The 7650-nt window shown below is 40.7% G+C and overlaps 1 long non-coding RNA gene across 1 annotated transcript; it reads left to right on the top strand.

Moving 5' to 3' along the window:
* The first annotated feature begins 2376 nt into the window (after positions 1–2376).
* LOC115011398 (uncharacterized) lies at positions 2377–4342 on the top strand. Its single transcript, XR_003832580.1, has 3 exons — positions 2377–2446; positions 3825–4097; positions 4206–4342. It is a non-coding gene; the product is annotated as an uncharacterized LOC115011398 (long non-coding RNA).
* Positions 4343–7650: the final 3308 nt, after the last annotated feature.

Below are 7650 nucleotides of genomic sequence, written 5' to 3' on the forward strand. Positions count from 1 at the left end.
CGGCCTGTCGGGCGAGCTTGTTTCACTTCAAGCAGATTAAAGACTGATAACATAAAATATTGCATTAAAGCTGTTTGCACATATTCAATGAATAACCTTAAAGGAAACTGTGAAATGCCTTTGATGATTAGAAGGGCAGTGTGACGTACATTAAGAGAAAAATACAATACAGAAGCAAGCCAGGCTGTTCATATAGTACAAATGAACTTTTAGTCAGTTTGTTGATCAGTAGAATATTAATAAACTATTTTGATAATCGATTAATAATCGATGCTGACCTGGTCCTGCTGGAAGCCTTATTGACATTTTCCTGGATTCATCCATACTTTCTCTTTTTTTTTCCAACACAACATCATTCTCTGTCAAATGTTGTATTTGTACTATGTTGTTTATCCTATACACACGACATCTATTGCACGTCTGTCCGTCCTGGGAGAGGGATCCCTCCTCAGTTGCTCTCCTTGAGGTTTCTTCCATTTTTCCCCCTTTAATTATGGGGTTTCTTTTAGGAAGTGTTTCCTTGTGCGATGCGAGGGTCTAAGGACAGAGGGTGTCATAACCTGTACAGTCTGTAAAGCACACTGAGACAAATGTATAATTTGTGATATTGGGCTTTACAAATAAATTTAATTTGATTTGAGTAATGTTGCAGGTAATTCAGATCAAAGTCAATAGGCAATAATTGTCAACCCAAATTGTAATAGTTGGATTTCTCCAGGAAAATCTTCTTCCTTCCAGCCATCGCTGCTCTTTGGAATCTCTATCGGAGACCACCAGAGCCCCAAGTAACCGCATTAATGATAAGGAACAGGCTGGGAAAAAAAGACGCCACCTGCTTGGCTGAAGGAAATCCGTCTGACATTAATGTAAATCCATTTACACACTCCAGGGTTAATTGCCTTGAGCTATACACATGAGCATCACCTGCAGAAGAGAAAGAATGCTGGCACTTGAATAGATGCCTATCCACACAGGGATTCCTGAAGGAGTACATACATAAAATATGTCTGAGAATACAAGCATCAAATAAGCAGCGTTTTCCCCTCGAGGCCAATCTGAAAGGATACGGTGCTGGTCTCTCTGCACCTAATAAACATTTCAGTGAACTCCTTTTACTAGCTTCCCAAATAACAATAAAGGTTTTCAGAGAGCAGGAGAGTTTTAGCCACTTCATCAAATATTTGATGTTCATTATCCTCTTTCATGTAGACTGCATCCGCACTAAACCAGCTAAATCTGAATGAACGACTAGCGTCCACATTGTTTTTACTGAGTGGTTAAATCTGAATCTAAACAGGTTGAATCTCTGTTCTGTTCCCTCTGTCATAACCTATTCTGTGATTTTATATGTTACATCTTTATCTTTCTGTGGTCCACACAAGTGAACAAGCTTAAAAAAGTCATTTAATCATGGCTTAATGCTACTTGTTAACCTAGGAGAACAGTACCTGGGCTGCTGCCCTGAAATGTTGATCAAACCCCAGTTTTTTGGTTGTAAATGGTTGCATATGTCTTCATTTTCCAAAACCTCTGTTTGCCCCATCCGCCCTAATGGTGTGTTCACACCAAACCAGCCCTCTGCCTTTTTGTTGTGGAAAAAACGTCATCAACAAATTTTATTCAACAGAGTTTTTGTTGACTACACTGTTTCGAAATGCTCGGTTAAGGAAGCTGGACTGGTTTAATGTGGTCAGAAGGCTTTCAGATTTAGCCAGCATAGTGCGGATGTGATGATAGCCCCATGGTGTTGTTTGAGGCTATCGCCACTCTTCACCTGTTCTTCTCTCTCACACCTCCTTCTACTTAACCCCTGCTCTATTCTGCTAGCTTGTTCTTCGTGCTGTATGTCCTGTGGAGGAGATTAATACAAGGAAAATGTTATATTTTGGTATACCTAAACACACTCACATGTTCTCAATACACATGTCCATGGATGCCATTAATGGAGGGACATAACCTTTTGCATATACAAACATACAAACCCACATGTAGAAATTCACACATAAACACAAACACACTTGGCAAAGGAAGCAAATGTGTGTGGACCAAAGCGAAGCTGAGGAAGCTGCCCCAAGGCAAGCCTTTGCTTGGTAACTGGTACTATTGCAGTGAATAGATTAAGGTTCACATGTACAACATGTACAACAGGCAAAAACGATGGAGAAGCTAATATAACTATTTAGCTCAAAGACTATGCATGCTAGAGGCTACGATACCTGCATTGAAGCTACGCCAAGTGTGTGGGCATGTGTTTTTCAATATGTGTTTGCATATATGTGTGTATGAGTGTTTTTTGGAGTTTATCCGAGTGGGCGAGAGAGAAATGTAGGAAAAGAGCGAGAGTGCATAGTGATAAAATCCAGAGGAAGAGACTGAGGGGACTCTGACAGCTGGGTTTTAACAGAGGCTTGAACGCTCTTCCCCCAGCGGGTATCGAGGAGTCTCCGTGAGCATACATGCATGTGCATGAGTCTGTGTATGTGTGTGTGTGTGTGTGTTTGTAATGCCTCAGTGATGTTCTTTTTCTGTGTGTCAGCTCTACAGGGGGACAGCCACCTGCTAACTCCTTGTTCCTGAGAGCTATCACGCTTCCACCATGTTGTGTATGCTTGTATGTGTTGTTCGCATATTGTCTTGGGTGCAGAGAAATGTAAGTGAATGTTTGTACGTGAAATTCACTCATCCTCATCCAGCACGGCAGTGTAACAGATTGAAATAAGCTGTCTTCAGTGTTAAAAGAGTTAGATATGACTAAATGTGAAGCACAAGGTCTTCCTGACAAATTAATTCCATATAGTACCCTACAGGGTGAGGTTAATTGTTCCAAAAATATTGCATGATTTCGATTATTGTATACTTTTATGCAAGAGGACTTTTCCTGTTTGTCAAGAAAGACTAATTGGTCGAATATTGCCTCTGTCAACCGCATTCATGCTGCTAAGTTTTTGCCAATAGCAATAAAGGGTAGCTTTGCACTGCCGTCACTTTCTCACTTCAACATGCCCCCCTCAGTAGGACTCAGTGGCAAAAGGGCAAAACAACATCCTGCAACATGGCTGCTGTTAATAAGGGAAAATGTGAAACAGGGATTAAAACAAATAATTATCTGCTTAAATTAAAGGCAGTTGGACTCAACAGGGATCCCTACAACTTACCAAAGAACCAGTGGTGCATAGACATCGACATGTAACAAGGAATCACAACCGTCTTGTTGCTCTCGCTACAGCAGTTTTAGCTGTTTCAACAACAGCTATTTCCCATTTTAGACATGATTTTAGTTTTTTTGGGGACATTCAAACTGAACTCCCCTCATATGGTGACATCATGTTCATACCTTCTATAAACATTCCTTTTTCATTTTCTCATTACAAAGATGAAATACTGTGGTAGCATACATTTTTCGCTGTAGGGAACATGTGTTTGCAGTCCGGCACTTTGCCCCAGAATGGCGGACGCTCCTATCCTCTGTCATCACCAGCGTAATAATGAACCATCTTCACCTATAAACATCAATTGGTTACATGGATTAACATTGCGTTAAAAATTGTTGGTGCAAGGAGACTGCAATGTCCTACTGTCGTCTCTCCCAGGTACAGTTCGCAGGAGTGGTCAAGGCTGTGAGAAAAGGTGATCCTGCACCAGCTAAAGATGAGGGGCAAATGGGTCTTTTCATTGCATAGGTAGCAGGAACTGGCCATGGTCATAATCCCCGAGCTGCTGGGTAGCCAAAACAGTTTTAAATTCTCACCTGTTTGTGTGTGTCTCTCTCTCTCTCCAAGAACTGCATTGTGTGTTCTCTCTGTCGCCATGTACTACTTTACTAGCAAATGAAGCTAATCAGAGGCCCCAGCATCGCTACAGGTTAAACGGCTACTTCTCAGCCTTCGTCGCCTTCATATACAGACACCGCCCCAAAGTGCTCACTGACAGGATGGTGGATGAAGGCCTGGCTGCCAGATTGAGCAAACCGAAGAAGCAAGCTGACTTGAACCAGCGGCAGCAGATTACGATTGGGTCTGGAGGAGGAGCTCTGGGAGATGGAAGAAAGGGTAGAAGAGGAAGGGAAAGAAGAAGACTCTGCCCAGAGCACTGAAAGTGTAAGTAAGACATGTACTTTAAAGCCCCAGTCTGTGTTTTGTGGCACCAAACCTTATTCGAGACACTCAATGTGTGTTTTGTGTTTGTGCCTCATCAACATACACCAGAAAAGACCAGGATGCAGCAGAGCTTCCACAACTACTAGAAGGCACCCGTCAGCCTCAGCCCGCTTGAGACAAAGCTGAAGGTTGCCAAGAAGGCTTGAGAGAAAGCCAAGAGAGCAGTCTTCTGGGCTCAAACGGACTCACAAACATATAATACTTACATTATAAATAGTTCTTGTTGTGTTTAAAAAAAATATATATATTATTAACAATTTTGGGAAATAAAGTTTGCCACTTAATGTGTTGTAATAAAGTAATTTCCTATTTAAAATAATTATATATATAATTATTGATGTTCTATATTTGAAGTGTTTGTTGATGTACAAAATCTTTTTTTGCTGTTTTAATGACAGTAGTCTGCTGCTTATTTATTCATAATGACCAATACAATGTGTTGATATAATATGAAATGCATATAAATATAAAATATAAAAACATAAAATAGTCAAATGTAATATAAGTGACTTAGCTGGCATTGTATATATGAGAAATCTGACCTGTTCTCACGACGGAAACGTTCTGTCCACTAATGAACGCTGAATAGACACACATTTTCCTCGTGTCAGTTTCCATTTGGGAAACGTGGGTTCCACATACCAAAAGATATTCCAAATGACCATCCCCTAAATCAACTTGGCACGGAAAGGCAACAATGTTTTTATGATTAATGCCTTCTGATATTGTATCGTACTATTGGCAGTACGAAAAAATTGTCAAGATAAAATGGACCTTGGTGCTCATCCATCATATCTGATGACACTAAAGTATCTGCTCTGTTTGCTGACAATAGCTCATTTTTCACCACAGCACACTCTATTTTGCAGGAACTTCCTAAAAGTCATTTTTCAACATTTTCCTTTCCCCCCAAAAGCAATCTTTCTAATGCATCAGAGGTGCATAACATAATTGTATTCACCCCTTGCTTTACCTTGTCCTGCATACATAAAATACTTAGTAAGTGTCAACTGTACCCTTACCTGCCGTGACTATTATTAAAAAGATTGCTCATTTATAATGCTCTTCCAAAAACAAATGACGACCTTCAGATGCTGCATGTTGACCAGGCCACCTTGAGACACTACAGCTCATACTTAAATATGATTGGAGAGGAATTCTGAATAAGCTGACGGCTACCAATAAATGTAAAGCTTTGAATGGATTTCAGAGAGGACGACCTTTGATTTGTTTTCAGTCAGCAATTCTGTGGGATTGCTCCAAGGAGATCCTCACCTTCTTTGCTCTTGTCTTTTTGGACAACGCAAAATAAAATGTCGCTGGAGTAGTCGGATTGGGTTTGATACAAGTCCTTGTGGAGGATGGTGATGAAGGCTTGAAGGGTGGGGGCTGAGAAGAAGTGGTGAGTGGGTGAGGTAAAGAAATAATGGAAGAGAGGGATGATGGAGAATTGAGGGGGAGGGGGAAATTAGCAATTGAAGAAGGTATGTGTATGGGAGTAATGGGGGTTGGTGTGTGTATGATGTGCATGGATGTGAGTGCATGTGTGTAAGATGTGCATGTATGTGTGTGTGATGGGGGATGGGTTGTGTGTACCAGGGGATTGGGACGATCAGTAGAAGTGGTTAGTGGGTGCGTGTGGGAGATAAATGGGCAGGGAGGCGTTATTGATGATAATTAATAGAAGATGAAGGCGATTCATGGCCAGTCGTTCTCCATTTAGAAATACTCTGAGATGGAGGTGTCAGCAGTGCTTTTCTTGGGTCACATGCTAGGGAAAGATGCTGAAAGACATGGACAGAGGGCAGTGTCAGGGTTTTCTCAAACACATTAAGGAGTATCGCCCTTTTTTCTTGACAATGAGATGCTATAAAGCCGTCTTTCCGATTGCTCAATTTTTCACGAATACTAAGTACTATCAAGGTTTGATGAGTGAAATCTAGTCATTCCTTGGGATCTCGTGATTTCTTCTGTAGTTTATTTTTGTCATTGCTTTGAAGGAAAACAAAGAGTCCCGAGTCAATCATTTAGAGAATGCTGGTTGTTCACACTTTGTTTTTATTTCTATTCCACAAAAATGATTCTGAAGATTCTGTAACGACGTGATTCCTTTCCAACAAATAGTGATTGGAAAGGAGCCCTCAGTTTTGTACGTTCATGTTTATGGTTGGTCGGTCGACATTCATTTCCACACCCTTTAGCGGCCACAGTTTTCGCCCTAGGAGGCTGAATTATGGGAATGCAATTATGTGGGAATGCATGCAACGCTTGGATGCATGCACGTACATTGTCGCAGCTATGGCGAATTAGCGCTTGTTTGACAGAAAAATCACTTAATTTCATTCTCAATATAACCATCACCGTCTTTTACCACTCTCACACTGAGGGCTCTACCGGGGTTGAACCAGCATTGATTTTGTGTTTGAAAGACCGGTTGACCGACTCGTCTTTGTGACCCAGATGAAAAGGTGGGTCGTACAAAGGGTCGATTTCAACGTGAAAGGCACACCGCCACAACCAATGTTATTGGTTGCAAATTGTGGCGCACAATCGTGACGCAATTACATTGGCGGGAACCGAGAGCATCATATTTTTGTCCTCGACTGCTTGTTGTAGAGGTTCCCCAGCACCTCTCCATCCAACAGCAGGTACCAGAGCAGAAATAATCTTCCAAGCTACAAGCAATCAGGGGAAGAGATGAGTTACTTTATAATGCTAAAGCTATAGCTACAACAAACGTTAGCACAGTGCAATCTGAACAGCCAGGTGTGAGCACATTGGTTTTTATTTTTACCTTTTCCCCCTTGTTCTGAGATTATCTCTAACCTAGACATACAGACCCACTTACATTATTGCCACTTGATAACTGAGATCACTCTGAGAATACATTTTTGATGCAAACTTCTTGAGGTCAGATTTCATTTTAATAACCTTAACATTTATTTTGCATCTCTTTATTTGCTTTTCACCTGTCAAATCTCCCATAAAGGGCTTTTTGCTCACAATTAATGTAAAAACATTTGACAAAAATATCTAAAGCTGTGTGGAAGAGTACAGAGACCAACTCTTTCTCAGGAATAGAGAGTAACGTCACTATTTCTAATTAAACTAAATAACAGAGAAGAGCTACTCTCTGCTTTCTCCTTGATCTCGCCTGAGTTACCCTGACTTCTACAACAACTTCTTGTCTTTTCAGAATCTTTTTCTCTATTATAGGAACTGAAGGTAATGGAAACAATGCATGAAAAGACCAGTTTTTACGAGGCTCTTAATGCAATGCTTTTCATATGAGATCTGGAAACTTTCAACTTGTGTTTTTTATTTATTTCTGATTTGTGCAATCTATACGGCCGTGAATGTAGCAAAAAGAAAGCACCCTGTAAAATATTCATTATCTTAGTCTCTTCTCTCTGCATTTGAAGACTGTTAACTGTAATTCTCAAGACATGTACGCCATTCAACGAGGCTGCATCAAATTGAGTACATTAAATCA

The sequence above is a fragment of the Cottoperca gobio genome, chromosome 7 (assembly GCF_900634415.1).
Source record: "Cottoperca gobio chromosome 7, fCotGob3.1, whole genome shotgun sequence".
In the NCBI taxonomy this organism is placed as follows: domain Eukaryota; kingdom Metazoa; phylum Chordata; class Actinopteri; order Perciformes; family Bovichtidae; genus Cottoperca; species Cottoperca gobio.